Source organism: Mustela erminea, chromosome 1 (assembly GCF_009829155.1).
Source record: "Mustela erminea isolate mMusErm1 chromosome 1, mMusErm1.Pri, whole genome shotgun sequence".
In the NCBI taxonomy this organism is placed as follows: domain Eukaryota; kingdom Metazoa; phylum Chordata; class Mammalia; order Carnivora; family Mustelidae; genus Mustela; species Mustela erminea.
In genome coordinates, this window is record NC_045614.1 from 115927722 (window position 1) to 115947926 (window position 20205).

Consider the following 20205-nt stretch of genomic DNA (forward strand, 5'->3'; position numbering starts at 1 on the left):
ACGCTTCCTATTACAGTCTTTTCTTATTCAGAAAAAGATCTGGAACACAATCTGGGCTAGTCCGGGGTACAACATGAAAATTTCCTTTTCATCCATTTAAAAAAAATATGATTTGAGAACATAATGATCCTTTCCAGATACACATTGTCTTCAGAATATGTAAATGTATCATTAGGAAGATAGAAAAGCAATGTAAAAGCCCTGAAAACAATAAAACTCTTGTTAAGCGTTTGATTTCTAACTCAGACTTCGCCTGCATTTCGAAGAAGAAGGGCTAACAAACAGCTATGCAGGCACACCACTCGTGTCTTCGTGTGACTCCTGGAGGCTCTGGAAAGCAAACAGATCACAGAACTATAACCAAGTGCTTCCCAAAGTCAACCAAACCTTAGATGTCCCCAAATTTGTCTGTGGCAGATCAGTTTTGACCCCTTCCAGAATCTGGTGATCAAAAACATATGACCTGTTTCAAGACTCAGGCCAACAAGGTCCTGTTTCAGTGCTTAAAAGAAATCCCAGGAGTTTTCAGTCCTATTCCACCCTTCCACACACCTTGCACTTACCCACCATGAGGAAAACATTTGTCACACTGCAGTTTCTGGACGTCTGTCTTCCCCAGAGACTGAACATAATAAGGGCATGTCTCCTTCATGTTTCTCTCCCCAGTGCCTCCTATATGACAGTCACCACACCTACTGCATATTCAATCCCTGTGATCCAAGGCAGCCTGACACAAAAGTGGGTCATAGTCTTGGAATTACACCCACTATATCCCAAAGAACTGAAGAAAAAAATATACCTGGAATACATGGGCGAACGAGCATTCACATCCCATGCCATTCTTTCCACCCCAAATACCCTTTCCTTTCATTTTGACACTGAAGGAGGCACTCAGGTCTCCTTCAGAAGGCATTTCCTTATTGATGTCTACTCACTTCTGACTATGTCTCACCACTGTGCCTCTCTTAGTAATTAGTACTATGTGTGTTAGAGGAATTTTCACCTCTTTCACTCTGCAGGAGTGTGCTGCCCTGAGGAGGCTCTTTCTGGGCTCTGCCCTTTGGGTCTCCGTCGTCTACTCAGAAAGCTCCCCCACTTCCTAAGCCTCCCTCTTCCTGCCCTCCTTTCCCACAGAAGGAACATCTCTGAGGTGGATGGAGCAGGGCCCAGGTCAGAGATTCTCACCAGACTATTCATCACAATCACCTATAAAAGTTGGAAAATAATAGTTTGGGGCTCTCTGTTCATCTTCATTCAAAAGATGGCAGTATCTTCTTATGCAGTGCCAGCTGCATCCCCAAGACATGATGGTGAAGGTCAGAGTAAATGGATTTGGTCATATTGGGTATCTAGTCACCAGGGCTCCTTTTAACTCTGGCCAGGTGGATATTATCACCACAAATGACCCCTTCTCTTTGACCTCAAATACATGATCTACATGTTCATCTGATTCCACCCACGACAAAGTCAATGGCACATTCAAGGCTGAGAATGGGAAACTTGTCATCAAGAGAAAGCCCATTTCCCGGGCACCTGCATGACTCAGTCAATTAAGTATCTGCCTTCAGCTCAGGTCATGATCCCAGGGTCCAGGGATCAGGAGTCCTGCATCAGGAAACCTGCTTCCCCTTCTCTGCTTCCCCTGCTTGGGCTCTCTCTCTCAAATAAATAAATAAAATCTTTAAAAGGAAAGGAAAGAAAAGAAAAGAAAAGAAAAGAAAAGAAAGCCCATCTCCATCTTCTAAGAGAAAGTTCCTGCCAACGTCATGGGGTGATGCTGATGCTGAGTACATTGTGGAGTCCACTGGGGTCCTTCAGCACCATGGAGAAGCCTGGGGCTCATTTGAAGGGTAGAGTTAAGAGAGTTATCATTTCTGCCCATCCTGCTGATACTTCCATATTTGTGATGGGTTGGAACCATGAGAAATATGACAACTCTCTCAAGACTGTCAGCAATGCCCCCTCTACAACCAAATGTTTGGGCCCTCTGGCAGGAGTCATCCATGACAACTTTGGCAGAGTAGAGGGACTCACGACCACAGTCTCTGTCATCACTGCCACCCTGAAGACTGTCAATGACCCCTCTGGGAAGCTGTGGTGTGGTGGCCAAAAGACTAGTCAGAACATCATCTCTGCTTCTACTGGTGCTGCCAGCTGTAGACAAGGTCATCCTTGTATTGAATGGGAAGCTCATTGGTATGGCCTTCCATGCCCCCATCCCCAACATGTGAGTCATGAATCTGACCTGCAATCTGGAGAAAACTACCAAATATGATGACATCAAGGTGGTGGTGAAACAAGCATCCCCCTCCAGGGCATCCTGGGTGATGCTGAGGACCAGCTTGTCTCCTGTGTCTTCAACAGTGACACCCACTCTTCCACCTTCAATGCTGGGGCTGCGTTGCCCTCAATGACCACTTTGCCAAGCTCATTTCCTAGCACGACAATCAATTTGGATACAGCAAATGAGTGGTAGATTTTGTGGTCCACATGGCCTCCAAAGAGTGAGAGACCCCTGGACCACCAGCCTCATCAAGAGCAAGAAGAGAGAGGTCTAATGCTCCTAGAGAGTCCTTGCCCCAACTCCCGTCTAACATACTGAGAATCTCCTGACCTCTACACAGTTTTCATTCTAGACCTTCTGAAGAAGGGGAGGGGCTTGGGGAGACCTGCTTTGTCATGTACCATCAATATAGGACACAGTACCCAGCCAAAAACAAAAAGGAAAAATAACAGTTGGGTATGTGTAATCATTGCTTTCTGTTCTGGAAGAAAAGAGATCACAAGCCACTGTTGGAAGTGTTTGCCTTTGGAAGGAAGAAGGACTAAGGGCTGGATGAAAGGGGTACAGTCTTTCTTTCCTATACTGTGAATTTTTACTTTGGGTATGCATGTCATTTAATTTTCTTAAAACATGGGAAAAAAACAGATGTTCAAAGTCTGATCCCAGATACGATTATTTAGAATATCTGGGAAGGGGCCTCAGCAGCTGTATTTTATTTAAAGCTTTGGGTGATTTTGATGCAAAGGCAGAGTTGGGGCCCATGGGGGAGGAAAAGGGTATATTCACATTGTACAGGTGTGAATACACATGTGATTGTATGTGGGAGGGTAGCGGTTGGGAGCAAGATTCTACAACTAAAAAAATAATAATAATAATTCTCCTCCTCTTCAATATTCTGTGCATAGAGTTTTCTCAGCCTTCTCAGCCAGATCAGACAGTGGGCTCAGTCTCTACTGCCTAAGAAAAGGCCAGAATGAACCTTATTCCCCATTGGAGGGTGAGTAGTGAGGGGCAATAAGTATGGACTCAGAAGCCAGGCAGCCCAGATTCCAGTCCCGGCCCTAACTGTGCCTTCCAGACATTTCTCTCTGCCTTCATGTCCTCAGTTATGGTTGATGTGTGTTGCTATGCCCAGAGTACTTAGAGCCATGTCCAATGCACAGTGCATCCCTGGCTATCAGCACAAGGAAAGCAGGGGGAGCCCTCCTTATCATGAAAGCTGAAAGAGGTCACCCCCTACTTCCCCTGTGTCCTGGCAGAACCACACTGTTGTCCCTGTGCAATCACGCCATGATGCCGTCATCTGTGCACATGCCTGTCTGCATGACTGGGGTGTTAGTGCCTGTGGGAGACATCACTTCCCATGGGATTTGTGTCCTCCCTTTCACAGAGAGCAGTAGGGGCCTTTGAGAAACTGTAAAGCATGCCAAAGAAGGAGTCACTTAGTTGCAAAGCCAGAGCATCTCTTTCTTGCAGGAAGCCATCCTTGACCTAGCCACATTTAACCATTGACTCCTCTTCCTCTGTAGACTCACCTCCTGGTAGCCTGTCAACACCACCTGAGGCTGAAATTCCATCTCTCTCCCAAGGCGAGGGCTCCCGGGCGATGAGCCTTTTCTTCTCCCATGTTACACACGTCCAGATTTAACTGCGTTTCTTGGCACACAGCAGGAGTGCAATAAATGTCTGTTGAGTCAGATTGCGGTTCTCCTCTGACCCTCCCTGACATTCTCTCAGACTCCTACAGAAGGCAAACAAGATGTGAACCGGATGTTGAGTCTCCATATCAATGGAGGTGCGGTGGAGGTAGAGGTAGGTTTACCTCTAAGAGAAGCATTTTTTTTTTTTTTAATAAACAGTCTGCAAACACTTGAAAAAGAGAAACAAGGTGTGTCCTGGTTCTAAAATCCGAGATAATTTTACTTCATCGGCAGCAGGGTCCTTTGTTCTTTATTAAAACTGCTTAGGAATAACCTTGCCACGCTACTGCTACTATTAATAATGTGTAGACCTTATCACATTACAAATTGTATTATGAAAATTGAGTGCCAACACCAGGGAAAACTGATAGGACAGAGCTACCTCATTCTCTGATAAGGGAGCAGACTTCTTCGGACTCCCTTCTGCGCCTGCGAACAAACTGCAGGCTCCTCAGCCCCCACCCTCTCCGCCCTCGGGTACCAATCAAAGGGATCGGTGAGGCCCTTCTGCCAAGTGCCGCCAAGCCTCCTAAAGAACTGGCGAGGAGCTGCTGCACCGAGGCCAGCAGTTTGCATTCAGAACAACCAGCCGGCCTTTCAAAAAGACAGGGACCTAGGCCAATCCACACAGTTCTCAGTTTTTATAAGGACATCTTCCCATACTTCCCACCTCAGGCTTCCAAACCACACTTGTCAATAGGGCGTGGTCCTCACTTTCCACGTCTTAGCCTCCTTTTGTGTGAATCAGGAATTCTTCTAAACAAAGAAGGGGTAGGAGACTGGCGGGGGGTGGGGGGTGCCGTGGGGGGTGCCGTGGGGAGCCTCTCACTAGATCTGCCCCTCTTTCCACTCAGGGCTGCCCAGGGGCTCCCCAGGAGGACCTTAAATCCCTCTTCTGATAGTAGTGCTCTGTGAGGAGGCTACATGCAACACTGTCAGGGAGAAGGAGAAGGTTTCCATCTTCATACAGTTCAATAAACCCTCTTTGGTGGGGCATGTCCTCCATTAGGAGCTAGAGCATCCTTGTCCTGCCAGCAGCAGGAGGACCCTGAGAGGAATACCACTGCAGGCTTTCTTTTGCCTAGGAAAACCAAATGAGATCCAACCTAAAGAGTGTCTGGTTTAACTTCCTCAAATCACTCTTATTCTTCCTGGGAAAGGCCTGCCCAGCGACCCAGACTGATTCTCTGGATTTCAAATGCAAATTGCACACACACGCACGCACACACAGGCACACACACGCTGTGAGAGTTTTTATGGGGTAAATGGTGGCGTCATAAACGTCCAAGTTCAGCACCACTTTTTAACTTTCCATCACCAGGCCTTATCTTTCCAGAAAAGAGATGAAAAGGTCTGAGGGAGGGAGGTGATCACAGAGATGGGAATGGCTTTTATTAAAAGAGTGTTTTCCCAGACCTTAACTAAACCTCATCCACTTTCGTCAGTCAGGGCCGACAGTTGAGAGCAATATTAGAGGAGGTAATTGCATGTATCAGTCAACAGCTTTTGTCCCGCGGCCGCTGAGAATTACAGTAAAACGGGCACAGGAAAACAGCATACTGGATTAAAGGCAAAAAAGCTCTTTCTCCAGTTTCTCTCTACTCACCAGCTGTTATGTTCGGCTACGGAGACAGAAGCAGCAATAATATCTGGGGGAAATCTAGCCTACCACAGTCTGGGGTTTTTTTTTTTTTCCTCCTTCTGTTTTTCCTCCGCCTTAAAAGTGATTAAGCTTCGACTTTAAAGAGAAACTTTTTCAAAAAGCTTTCTATCTCACCATAGCAACTAAGCTATTGACCATATATGAATTTTTCTCCCATTCAAGTATATGAACACATATAAACCGAATCTTCTACCCTTGCTCAGGCTGACTGTACAACAGCCACCCCAGAGCTGTTGATGTCACTTGGGAACACCTCCCCCATAGTTGCTTATTCAGTTAAACAGTTGACAAGACATAGATACATTTTATGTACATTTGATTGTAAGTCACACCAAGTTAAATCATGCCATGCTGAAGAGTTAACAGCGGGGTCTGAAATTCACCCCCCGCTAAGTAGGAGTTGGAAGAAGAGAGAGAGGAGAAAAAATGCCTATCCTTGTGCACTGAGCACAAATTTGCACAAGAGAAGTGTGATCGTCACCAGCTCCCTGGTGCTCCGGACACCACACACTGGCCCCCTTACCCCCATGCTAAAAAGGAACTCCCTTTCTCTCAAACATGAGAAAATAAACGAGTCTGTCCAAAAGCTGTCAGAGACTTTGGACACAAAAGAGGAACATTCTTAAGGCCAAGTCAAGGGTACCCGAGAGGGAGAAGTGGCTAAGCTGGGAAGGACAGAGACCAACTCCAGCAGGATAGCAGGGACCAGAGAGTTGTGACCCTGGGTCATTTCTGAGTGCCTCAGTGAAAGCGCAGAGCTGAATCAGCTCCACCGTGACTCTGACAGAGGCCAGTTGGGACATGGATGCAGTGGATCACAATGAAGCTGTTGTTACTAATGAATTTGATTCTTAAATACTTGAAATCCTATAGCCAAGATCAACTTCATGATGCAACAGTTAACGGGTTTTGTTTTGTTTTGCTTTTTACAGATCAAAAGCTGAGGTTTAGAAAGGTGAGGCAACTCACAAGACATAGTCAATGAGTAATACAGGTAAGATTCAAACTCAGCTCTGGCTTTCCTAAAGCCTTGCTCACGCCACTACAACTTCACCCTGGGGCGGTGCGTGTCTAGCAGTACTTGAGTGTGGACACCAGGGATGTAGGGAGCTACAGGATCTACAGGATAAAACTTAGCATCTTCCTGGGACTTCACATGTATTCGAATAACGGTGAGTATCAAATAGAACAGGAGGAATAGGGTGGTGTGGGATTAAGTAATTGCATTAATCAGTATTTTATAGCATACTTTTTCACATTAAATTCAATGGCTGTATTAGAGAGCAGGATGCAATATTCCTATTTTTAAAAAAGATTGAATAGGTAATGAATTAATATGATTCAAATTCAAACACTACAAATAGTACAAACTGGAAAGTTTCTCTCTCACTTATCTCCAAGCCCCAATTCCCAATTCCCTTCTCAATAGGCAAACTATTACCTATTTTATGCATATGCATATATGTATATGATAGGGTAAGTACATATATAGTCTTTTTTTCTTCTTTAAGCAAATAGCAGCCCACTAGACATGATTTTCTGCACATTGCTCTTTTTCATTAAACAAAAAATCTTGAAGTTCATATCTGTAAACAAAGTATTTCCTCATTCTTGTGACAGCTTTTAGTACTTCATTAAATTGACACATCGTTATTTATTTAACCAATCCTATTTGTGGACTTTCAGAATGTCCTGAAAACTTTGCCACTACAAACAATGCCTCAATTAATAATCTTTTACATGGATCACTTCACACATTTGAGAATATGTATGTGGGATGCATTGCCACAAGTAGGACTGCTAGGTCAAAGGCATTTGCATTTACATTTTGACAGATATTAACAAATTTCTCTCTATGGAGGTTGTACCAATTGGCAGAGAGCCATTTCTTAGTATTATCAAACTCTTTTAAGTTTGCCAATCTGACAGGTGAAAAATGAAATTTCACTGTCATCGTAATTTGCATTTTTCTTCTCCTGGGTTGAGCTGAATAGCTTTTCAGGTCATTAAGAGCCATTTTTCTTTCATTTTCTGCAAACTGTCCATATCCTTTCCCACTTTTTATAGGGTTTTGGGCTTTTTTTAATTGGCTTGCAGAGTTCTTTAGAAGGGAGAGAAACTAGCCCTTTGTCTGAAACTTGAGTTGTACAATTTCTCCAGGCCCACCAGTCCACCTCCTCTTGTCGGTTTCCACTGAGAAACCCAGCCCCACCATGGCAGCATGGCGTGAGCATCCTGAATGGCCCCATGTGGACCCATGCTGACCCATCTATATACCTGGACTCTCCTGAAACCTACTTGCTGCCTGGCCAAGCTTCCTTCCACATCCTGGTTTCTTTCCCCAGGGCCTGCTCATGTCCAACGGACATCCAAGTCACCCTGATCTAGCTATTCCATCTCCAGGCTCCCCTGAAGAGGTGAGGAGATAAGGGAGAGGCAAGAACTGGTACATATTCTCAATACCAAATCCCCACCCCGTATTTATACACATCACTGTTTCTCCTCCACTAAGCATTTCCCATAGAACCGCTCGATGATAATAATCACTATCATGTATTGAACATTCACTGCGTGCCAAGCACTGATCAAAGCACCTTGTATATAATAATTCATTTCATCTTCAAAACATCTCGGGAAGGTATTATTATCAACAACCCATTCTACATAGATGACAACACACGTGACAGAAATGTTCACTAATTTGCCAAGGGTCTTAAGGCCAGTGTGAAGCCAGGCATTCTGGACTATAAATCCACCCAATTCAACCCAACAGGCATTCTGGGCACCACTCAGGTTATATATATCACATGTATGCATGCACGCACGCGCGCGCGCACACCCACACACACACACACACACACACACTGCAATGCAGGGAAATTTCACTAATATTTTATGAGATTAAGGAATACTTTATCCTAATACCAACATGATATGAGATCTTGTGGGGCTTATATTAAGCCATGATATTGCAAGTTAAACATGTTTGAGGCCTTAGCTTGCCTAGTTTTTACCGAAAGCCAAGTAAGTGATATGTAAGTCTGAGGAACTATCCATCAACTTTCAAAGAATCAAGGAAATAATACCTAGAAGAACATGGCTTAAGACTTGTGACCTGGGCTGATCCCAAGGGCCTACCTGGAAGTGATGCTCTCTTACTGAAACTGCTACAACTCTCCTATCCAAGGCAGAAACGCATCCCAACCCTCAGCACATGCATACGACAAACCTTACTACAAATAAGTGACTTAGGGACACCTATTTGTACCTGTACAAAAAAGGCCTAGGTCTATTAAAAAAACAAACAAAAAACAAACAAACAAAAACCCTCCCCCAATCCAAACTATATCTCAAAGCCAAATATTCTGGGATGGACAGGAGGACCCCCAGAGTAATTCACTCAGCTAGGTTTCTGCCATGCCAGATGAGGCCAGCTCATGTCTGCCCTCCATACCTTCTCATTCCCTAGATGACCACAAAGGGAAAAAGCAAACAAACAAACAAAAAACAGTCCATGTCTTTATCCGTATGGTATCAATGCAGCTCAAAAAGATGGTTTCTACACTGTGCCATCTATCTTGGACAGCTGTGGCTGAAGGAGTTTGAAAGCCAGTCTGCCCCCTGACTGAGTGGTTCTATGCAGGAACAGGTAAAATACAACTCTCTTGCCCTAATTCTATAAGGGATTCCAGCCAGTGTCTGTTACTAACTATACAGTTAGATTTTGAATACTCAGGGTCTAATAAACCAGATGGTGATCTAATTCAATTTTTAGTTCCTCTACCAATATTCCCTTTTGATCGATGGACCATTAATTCAACCCTTGGGCTGAAGGAGAATCTATTCATTTATCATGTTCTGAGTCCTTATTATGCTATAGGCACCAGAAATAAAAAGACTAACAAACAAACAAACAAAAAAGTTCCTACTTATAAGGAGCTTATAGTCTATTAAGATACAGGGATTGAAAAAGAAAAGAACTTTTAAGGGCTATTGCAATGCTAGGGAGCTTCTGCTTGGATGGAAGTTAAGAGTCCACAGGATGACCCTTAAGAACTGAAACCAGGTTAGACGGCAAAAGAGATGCAGGGGAAGTGATGACCTAGTGAAGGCACTAGCAGGTCTAGAGGTAGTGGGGGAAGTCATCTGAGTAGAGGTGCCTCATGAGCAGAGGCCCAGAGATGAGAAAGCCGACGTGAGAGGCTACAGCAGTTGAGCATGGCTGCACTCTGAGGTTGAGAGAGGAAGCCCCCAAACAGGAGCGGGGCCAGACTGTGATAGCCCCACGCTGTGCCACATGTGTCCCACTGAAGGTGATGAAAGCCATGGAAATATATGCAGCCTGAGCGTGGGATCACCACAGCAAAACTGCTCACGGGACTCATAATTCATAATAGAGTCCAAACGACTGTTGAGGCTTAATAGGTTAGTGTTTCGATAAGAGACAAAATCTTCAGCCAAAGAATGACTCCAAATGTAGAATTTGGAAAAATCAAATGAAATCGGTGGGATAAGTGTCTGGGTGGGAGAAACCCCATTGGCATTTCCCAAATCACACTAAACAATATCTACCATTTCTTTCATTAGCACAAAATTTCAGGCACACACACAGACAGTATCACATATACATCAGGTTATTCATTACAGTATTATTTATAATATCACAAGATTGAAAACCTAAATATTTATTAATTTGGGACTGTTTAAACAAATTATGACATATATATAAAATGGAATACCATGAAGCTATAAAAAAGACAAAGGAAACATTATATACCATGTAAAAAGAGCTTTGAATTATAGTATTGAGTGGAAAACGCAGAACAATGCATATACTGCACTACCATTTTTCCATAAAAGATAAGGGGAGGAGGAGGAGAGAAAAGACCTGCATTTGGTAGTGCATGCATAAAACAACTCTGGAAGGAGACACGAGAAAACAATGGCATTTGGTTGCCAGTGGGAAGGGGAAGGGGGTGGCTGGGGAAAGCAGGTTTCACTATATTCTCTTTTGTTCCTTTTGAATGATGTAAATGTATTACCTATTAACAACTGTCCCTGTCCTTGAATAGCTCACAGACCAAACCGATAAACACATGGACAATGGAAAAGAGCTCATTTAAAGTATCTAATAGGCTATAACACGAAGGTAAGAGAGGAATTGAAAAAATATCTGGTCCTGAGCAACAGAAAATACAACTGGAAAAGATCGTATTTCTCCCATTTCAGTCACTTTTTCTGTTGAACATTTCTCGACCATTCTCAGCCCACGTCTGGCAGGCACTTTTCATGACTGAATGCCCAGGAGGATCCTTCCCGAGTCCCCTCACTTTACAGATGTGGAAATGGAAGTACAGCAAGATGAAGGGGCTTGCTTCAAGCCATGTGGGCGGTTAGCAGTGTCCTGAGTGAACCCGCCATGGTGTCCCGTCTGGCAGACAGACGCAGATACTACCTCGAAACCAGTGACTTTGGGGGCGCTCGGGACCGGCTGAGACACAATCTGGTCTGTGGAGATTCCACCTGCCAGTCCTCTTTGTGGAGACATTGAGCAACCTCTGTGCCCACCAGCCAGTTAGATGCCACCTCCGCTTCTCCTCAGCAGTGGCAAGTGAGCAAACCCATCCAAGGAAGACAGGAGTCATCCTCTCCTGCTCATCAGTACCCGAGCTCCCTTGGTCCCGGCCACTTCGTGAGACCGGCACCCAAACCCTGGGACTTCTACGTTGGTTTTTGCGAGGAACAGAATGGGATCCTCTGTTCAGTTAACAAACAGAAATCTCAACAATAAGTTACTGATCCTGCCTTCAGTGAAACAAAATAACAGCCTATCAACCTATCATCCTCAAGCTCCAGCCTCTAATGTCTGGATAGGATAGAGCGATCTGTGGTCATTTGCAAATCTGCATGCAGCCGGGCAGGCAGCAGTGAGCCTGGCTTCAGAAACAGACTGGAGCTTAGCCTGAGGTGGCAGGAGTCCTTAGGGATTTCAGAGCCCCGACTTGCTAATATATCTTTCATTTTTTCCACAGAACTGCTCTTCCTGTCCAGGACCTTTCGTTGCTCCCCAAACTCTACACAGTTAACTGTTGATCTCCCCTCTGCCCTCCTCATCAGCCTCTTTATTCTTGCTCCTTCCTCTGAGCTTTCCAGCCGCAGCCCCATCCTAAAAATAGCTGCCCCCCCCCTTCATCCTGCCTGCTTTTTCACCTTTGGTGCTCTTCCTTTTTTCCTTTCATTTCTAGGTGTCTTTAGACTATGAAGGGGGAATCTCACTTCAGCAAATTGAATAATAAAACAGTCATAATGTGTATCACAAAAGTAGTGAATATTTATTGAGCATTTACTTTATGTCAGGGATTGAGCTAAATAAATAAATAAATTTAATAAAGAAATTTAATCCAGCAATTGTGATCTTGGAATAAAAGCATCTTCTGTTTGGCAAGCTATTTTGGTCTCAAAACATGAATGGCCTGTGGAAACAGACTATGATTGGTTTCCACACTATCTACTTACTACGATGACAATAATCGATTGGGTTACCATACGACTGCTTTCAAGTAGCCCTTAATTGTGGGAGAGCCACACTCTAGAACAAACCTTCTGGCTGTGTGATATTTGCACTGTAGCCAGAAATGGAAGGATGGATGACCATCCCCTTCCACCCCGGGAGAGCCATGAGACAGAGCTGTCTCGTTTTTATCCTGGTGGTACCCAAACTCAAATTTCAACATCTCTCGCCAGGACCACATCACTCCGGCTTGAAATGCAGCAATACAACGTGACAACCCAATGGCCGCCGTCTTAAGAGTCTGGGAGAGAAAAGAGTGTGAAGATGAACTTTGAAAATCTCTCTCTTCTACCTACCAAGTTCTTATCAAGTGTAACTGCCTGGGTTGGGAACGTTGATAATGTCTTCCTCCTAATAAATTCCGCTAGAACTAGAGATCTAAATAACTCATGGAGCTTATGATAATATATATTCTGTGCTCCTCATTGTGCACTTATTTAAATGACTCGGTTGCTGAATATTTATCTTGTTCATTCTATTAAGATAGTATCTGAACCCGTCCTCCCCTCCTCAAATCTTTTCCCGCTCTCATTGGTCTGCCTTCCACATGCTGCCATAGTGTTATTTCCAATAAAAATATCTGACCAGTAAGACTTACCATCCCTTAACTATTTTGCCCATTGATATATCCCAAGACCAATAGGCAAGAAATATGTTTTTAACAAATAAAGGAATTCATTAGAGGCCAAGAAAAGCACATTAAAGTAGGAAGTTATTGTTATCCATCCACCTACATTTTTTTTTTGTTTTTGTGTGTTCATGATTCTTCCCAGTGCCGGCAGCAGTGTGGTCAATGGAGCATCCTTATATTCTTGATGAGAGAACTTGACAACAGTTTTTCAAAAAGTCTTCATACTTTTCATTCTGAGTGATTAATTTACCTTACAAAATTAATTTAAATATTCGACAGAGAAAACAGTTTTCTGTAGACAATGGCTGCCAAAGTGTAAAATATATGGAGTCCAGCAATAATGAAATGTGCGGCCATGGTGGCACAGCCACTCAATGAAGTAGTATATACTTATCAAAAGTGATTATTAAGGGCTCCTGGGTGGCTCGGTTGGTTGGGCAACTGCCTTCAGCTCAGGTCATGATCCTGGAGTCCTGGGATCGATCGAGTTCCACATGGGGCTCCCAGCTCCATGGGGAGTCTGCTTCTCCCCCTGACCTTCTTGCCTCCCTTATGTTCTCTCTCGCTCTCTCTCTCTCTCTTAAATAAAATTTTTCTAAAAAAGTGTTTATATAGTAACAGGTGTAAAAAGTAACAGCACACACACACTGTGAATACCTCTGTCAAATATTCTTAGACACATGCAGAAAAGTGCTAACAAGGGGAACTGGAGTTGAATTCTGGCTTCCCCATTTATAAATGGTGTAAGTTTCGGTGGGTTAATCTCTGTGGCCCAATTTCCTCACATTAATTATAATGCAATGATAAAGATAACAATAACAAAGTAAGTGCTATCTTCGGAGTGCTGTGGCTGACGGGATAAGCAGTGAACAGATACGCTTACTATAATGATGACTATAAGGGTGATGGAACTGGGCTGCTCTGTCTTTGTTTCCTAAATCCTCAGTGATGTGCTAATAGTACACACATCAGGACCGTGATCTCTTTATCTTTCTCCTCTCTCCTCTGGGAGAAACGTCTGGATCTGGATTACTACAGCCATGGTGCTTTTGTCCTCTTCTTCCTAGAAATCCCTATGGTGCTTCCTGCTTGAAACTATTGCTTGGCAGTATTTTTATGTAGCCTGGAATTCATCATTACATTTTATATGGACATAATGATCTCTGACTCCCCCAGACATGGCTTTCAGGAACAGGGCATTTGGGGGCCCTCCTCATGGACCTTCTGGCACAAGTCCAAATAAGCCACAACAAGTTATTTTGATTTTTAAAATATGTTGATTTGGCGATCATACACAGATGGAAGTGTGCAGATTGCCCACAATTTCAACATCAGCTCTTTCTCCATTTCTTCCTCAATCATATTTTATTTCTCCAGGCTGACATAGGTGCTAAAGAAACAAATAAATCCTAGGACAGTTTTCCTTGTTTTTCACATCCACTTGGTTTTAAAACTCAGCAGAACCTGAAGTTTATCTTGTCTCTGAGATTAATTAAATTTGTACCTTTCCCAAACAGAAATATAATAATTGAGGCCAGTGGTATTTAATGCCTAGAAAAAAGGATGTACCCATTGGAAAGCCAGAGGATAGGCCATCAATGACTTCCTGGGAAGAGCCCCTTGGAAAGCAGAATTCCCTTCAACAATTTGAAGGATGCTCCCCATCCAAAGGTAAGTATTTCTGTTTAAAGTCTTTTGTGCCCATTATTTCCCTAGGGCAGGAGCCCTGCAAGCAAATACCTTTAAACTGTGCCAGCTCCTCTTTTGTTTTCCACAATTAGCTTATCTCCAATCATATAAACACACACACACGTACACACGCACTATGACAGTCTTTGGTTGTGGAGTTAAAACAGGAAAATAAAGGTTTCTTTAACTTTGAGAGTTGGGTTTGAGGACAAACCAGATTAAAGCTTCGATAGACATACAAAATAATAGATGAATACTGTTGTCTGCTTTCCTTAAATTATTTTATTAGAAAGAACATATTAATTATAATGGAAGCAAACTTGGACTCTGTGGGTTTCTAAAGAAAATTCCTTTGTAGCATCACGGCAGGATTTCCCACCATTTTTCTCTTTCTGATGAAATTAACTCCCCATGGTTGGTCAGCAGGATAATCTAATTTTAGCCAATCAGCTTGGGAGCTGCCGTTGACCTCACAAAGGGAGAGAAAAGTATCTGCAGTCATAGCAACCGCCCGCTCAGCTCTGATCATCTCTGGACCCTTCCGCCTAATGACAGACACCGGCTTGCTTCTTAGATGATTAATCTTTTCCCCTGTGAACCTCCTTGAATACATTAGCCAAACAAGTCTGATAAATTTGTTTATCCCAAGACAATCATTAGAAAATTACCTGCAAAAGTAATTCTCACTAGAGCAGTTTGTGAATGGAAAGCCATATGGCAGATGAGAGCAGAAATAAGCAATAAAATATCTCGCTGTACGTTGCAACAGGTCAGGGAAGTTATTTCCCCTTTAAACTTTATCATTTTACATCCAATCACAAAAGCACAGCAGCCTAAAGCCCATTTTACATGGGCAGAAGAAACCTTTATCCAGCCACTAGTCATTCCTCCAACACTGTACCTACTACGTGTTGGGCTCTAGAGATGCGCCACTGAATCTGAGCTTTCTCTGCCATCCTCAATCCTACCGCGCAGTGAGGAGAGACACATGTGTAAAGAGATAATTACAGCACACCATAAGGGCCATAACGGAGACAAAACAGAGAGCTCTGAGAGCAATGAAAAGGAGGGATAACTGTCTGTTTTTCCAGAGTCAACAAAGAGTGTCATGGCTATGACATTCAAATTAGGCAAAAAGGATGAGCAGGATTTTCCCAAAATGGAAGAGTGTTCTTTGCAAAGAGAAGAGCGTGAGAAAGGCATGAACTTTACGGACAACTGGGATAAACTCCTGGGCAGCAGCATGACTGAAGCAGCTGGATATTGGCCACATCTTCTTCCAGGAAGTGAGACTGGAAATGTGAGTTGGGACAAGATTGACAGTACTTTGTAGGATGGCATGAACACAGTTTTAGGACTTCAAGAAGGCTAGACAATGAGGATGGATGGGAAGAGACAATCTGGAAGCTCTTTCTGAGGCTGAATCGAGATGTAATTGTTGGCGTATCCTTGGTGATGCTCCTCATTTGTGGAAAGAATGGGAAGACAGTGAGCATTTGTTGCAGCCACACAACTAATATGGGCCATTTCCATATGCAGTCACTGGATCCACTACTAAGGGGTCAGTTTGATGAGTGGGAAGGAGGGCAGGGTCTCCATTTGGTTGAGAGTTTTCAAATGACAGAATGTATTTAAAGCAGCTGATGAGACAACAGCGTGGTCACAAATGCAGGCATAGCCTCATTGACCCTACAGGCTTTTATAAATCAACATTTGACAAACCTCCACCCAAACCAGGGGTCAGGCAGCAGGAGGCTGGACTGCAGCCAAAGCAGTCTGAGTCCAGATGTGGACACTAGCGGTGGCAGAACAATCAGGCCGATGCCAGAACAACACTCTTGATCCATTAAGAAAACTTCAGAAACACAGACTGGAATGAAAGCTATCATGTAGCTAGAACCATCACTGATATCGTTCTCCAAAGCTACTCAGGACCCCAGCAAAAAAGGTGCTCCAAGCCCAGAAAAAGACCCTGGGCCAGAGGATTTTTACGTCTTCAAGTCTGTTTAGGGATCCCGGTCCTGGGCTCCGAGACTCTCCTGTCTTCTAAGAGGAATGTCGCTTATCAAATCCATCCACAAAAACCTCAAAAAGAAGCCAATCATTAAGCTAAGGAGTGGGTATTTTCTATAGAATTTTCTAAATAATCAGTAGTGAGCATGTAACTAAGTTTTTCAACATAAACATATCTTCAAAAAAAAATTACAATCAAATGACTGCAAATGCTATGTGTCTGTCATAACAAACACACAGCAAGTTAGACATAAATCATCGCAAGTGCTGACCAAACAGCTGCTCAGGACAAGGCCTATGCCAAGCCCTCCACACAGCCTGAGTCATTTACTCCTCAGAGGAGACCCCATGAAAAGGGAGTTCTGTGGGTATCTCCTGGTTTTATGAGGAAGTGGAGCTGGAAGTGTATGTCTTAAAAAAAAAAACTTATAAACGTAATTATAGTTTTAGATAGCTTCTTCTTAAAAAAAGAAACAAAATTTTGTTGATTCAAGATTTTAAAGAGAATATTGTCTTGAAGCTATTATTAAATATATATATAATATATATATATAGCTCCCCATATATATAGCTATATTATATATATATTATATATATATAAAATATATATATATGCGGGCGACTGGGTTAAAGTGTCTTAAAAAAAACTTATAAATGTAATTATAGTTTTAGATAGCCTCTTCTTAAAAAAAAAAACAAAATTTTGTTGATTCAAGATTTTAAAGAGAATATTGTCTTGAAGTTATTATTAAATATATATAATATATATATATAGCTCCCCATATATATAGCTATATTTTATATATATATATAATATATATATATGGGGGCGACTGGGTGGCTCAGTGGGTTAAAGCCTCTGCCTTCAGCTTGGGACATGATCCCAGGGTCCTGGGATTGAGCCCCACATCGGGCTCTCTGCTCAGCAGGGAGCCTGCTTCCTCCTCTCTCTCTGCCTACTTCTCTGCCTATTTGTGATCTTTGTCTGTCAAAGAAATAAAATCTTAAAAAAATATACACACACATACATATATATATGTGTGTATGTATTTTTAATATACATATATATTATATATAATATATATTTTATATATATATATATTAGATCTATGTATGTTCTGAGCACCTGTATGCCAGGCTATGGAGTACAAGGCGAAGCAAGTGATACAATGGGGGAGACGCAGACAGCTGAGCGTGCAGTGGTGTCACACGTGCCTCAAGGGTGGGCTGTGCAGAGTACCAGGAGCACAGAGGCAGCACAAATCAGCCCACGAGTGCCTCGTTTGAGCAAGCGCTGCCCTTCACTGAGCGGCAGGCTCCACACTTGAGACTCGACAAACGGTACTTCATTGACACTGCATGACGACCTCACGAGGCACTGCTTTCCCCGGACATTTTGTTGCTGCGGATGATGGATCTCGGAGGTTAGGGAGCTTGTCCACAGTTCCATGATCATTAAATTATAGCTTTAGGATTTGAGCCTTAGTCTGTAGGATTCCAAGGTTTGTAAATCACAAAAATACACCATACGGCCATCTCACAAGCTCAAGTTCTCTACGCCTGGATGATCGACTTGCACTCGGAAACTAACGCCCGCATTCACACTGGAAGGGCTCTTCCTTACGTTTGCCTCACCTATTCCTCAGTTTCCTTGTCTTCTTTGCTCTCCCCCACAGCAGACCAAGAGACGATATTTTTCCAAGGACCCACCGAATATTTCGTTGTGAAAGAACCTGCGCTTCAGTACCAAACGACACTGGCTACATGTTTAATTTTTTTTTTTCTCCGATCTCTTTAGATCCTAGAGAATTGCTGGAGACGCCATTCTCTCACTCTTTCTTTAATGCTGCAAGTCCATAGTCTACCTTCTTACAAAGAAGTTCTCCATCAATAATAATAGGTCCTCTATTTCCCTGTCCCTCTGAAACCCATTTGATCAGGACTATTGACCCTAATCCTAACTCTGTAAAGATAAGGCAATGTGTGTAAAACTCAAAGAGACAAGACACCAGTTGACTCCAAAAAATAGTTTGCGCATACTGGAACATGTACCTTCCTACATGTGTAACTTACTGAAATGTTTAAGAACCATGGCTCAGCACCCTCAGGGCAGTAAACAGCTCTACTCAAGTGTTACAGGGAGACCAAGTTATAATGGTGCATCCAATCTGATCCCTTAAGTGGGTCCCTGTCAACACAAAATGATTGGAAAGCAACAGAGCACAAAAGAAGACGCTAAGGTGGGCAGAGGAATTTGAAGCAGGTATAAAAGATACAGTGAGTAATAGGAGGCAATGGGGAGCTATAGTGAGGCCGTCCATGAGGGTAAGAAGTCTCATCATTTAACCCAGGGTTACTGCAAACTCCGAACATAAGGTCAAAACCCTGGATCTTTCATACAAATGTTTTTCATGTACTTTCTTGCATTAGCCCAGAGGAAATGACCTTTAGGACAAACCAATCTAGGTAGAAAGCCTGAGTGTCTCATGGCAGATGCACATTCCCACCTTTTTGTTCAGGCAAAAGTGTCCATGGGGATAATCACAGGGTCCTGCAGGGCAAGGGACAACCCATGGAAATGTAGAAGTTCCAGAGAACAGAGCCGGCAGAATGAGGATGTTTGGGTTCTATGACAAGAGTCCATCTGAATTAAACAAAGGATCTAACAAGTGGTCAGGAGTACCTGACAGAGTTCTGATCCCCCTGGGACAAGAGGATTGACTGAGAGCCTCTGACAAGCTTGCTGAGGTCCAGAAAGGGTGACCATTTCCACCATAGTGAGCTAGAGAAAAAATGAGAAGCCAGGACAGAAATCAAGCTGGATCACATGCTGTAACTCTAGAACAATCTGCTATCTGCTGTTTTCTCAGCTTCCAAGGTTTCTTCTAAATCATATTGAATACCAATGATAGGAGAATTATTTCATGTCCTTGCTCAAGAACCCACTAGAGCTCCTCCTATTACTGTGGTGATCATACCTCCTTGATTGCTAGAGTGTCCTGATTTACACCTGTTATCCTCATGTAATTACTAATGGTATCTCCTACCACCCTCAATAGTGTTCCAATTTGAATAATTATGTAGTCATTGTATCTTTTAACCTGTTTCGTACTTCTCTGCCCACCTTACCATCTTCTTTTATGCCCTGTCGCTTTCCAATCATTTTGTGTTGATAGTGACCCACTTAAGGGATCAGATTGGATGCACCATTATAATTTGGTCTCCCTGTAACATTGAGTAGAGCTGTTTACTGCCCTGAGGGTGCTGAGCCATGGTTCTTAAACATTTCAGTAAGTTACACATGTAGGAAGGTACATGTTCCAGTATGCGCAAACTGGTTTTGGGGGATAACTTTGAAGTTAAACACAACTGTGTTGGAACCCTGAGGATGCAGCTTACAAACTATGTGACCATGAGCAGATACTGTATCCCCTCCGGACCAGGCTTTCCTCATCTACGAAGACAGGCATAATCACAGAACCTAAGCTCCAGAGCGAGTCATGAACTGTAGGCAAGAAGACACAGGCCAGGTGCCTCCCATAGTTCTGCTGGCTAGGGGTGGAGGTCATCACCAGCGCTCCCACTGCCGGCTCAGTGCCTGCCGCCTGACAGGTGATAGTTCCACAGCATAGTGGCCGCACTCACAGCAGTGAT

The 20205-nt window shown here is 43.3% G+C and overlaps 1 pseudogene; it reads left to right on the plus strand.

The window, feature by feature from the left end:
- The first annotated feature begins 1745 nt into the window (after nt 1–1745).
- Nucleotides 1746–2414, plus strand: LOC116590524 (annotated as a pseudogene).
- Nucleotides 2415–20205: the final 17791 nt, after the last annotated feature.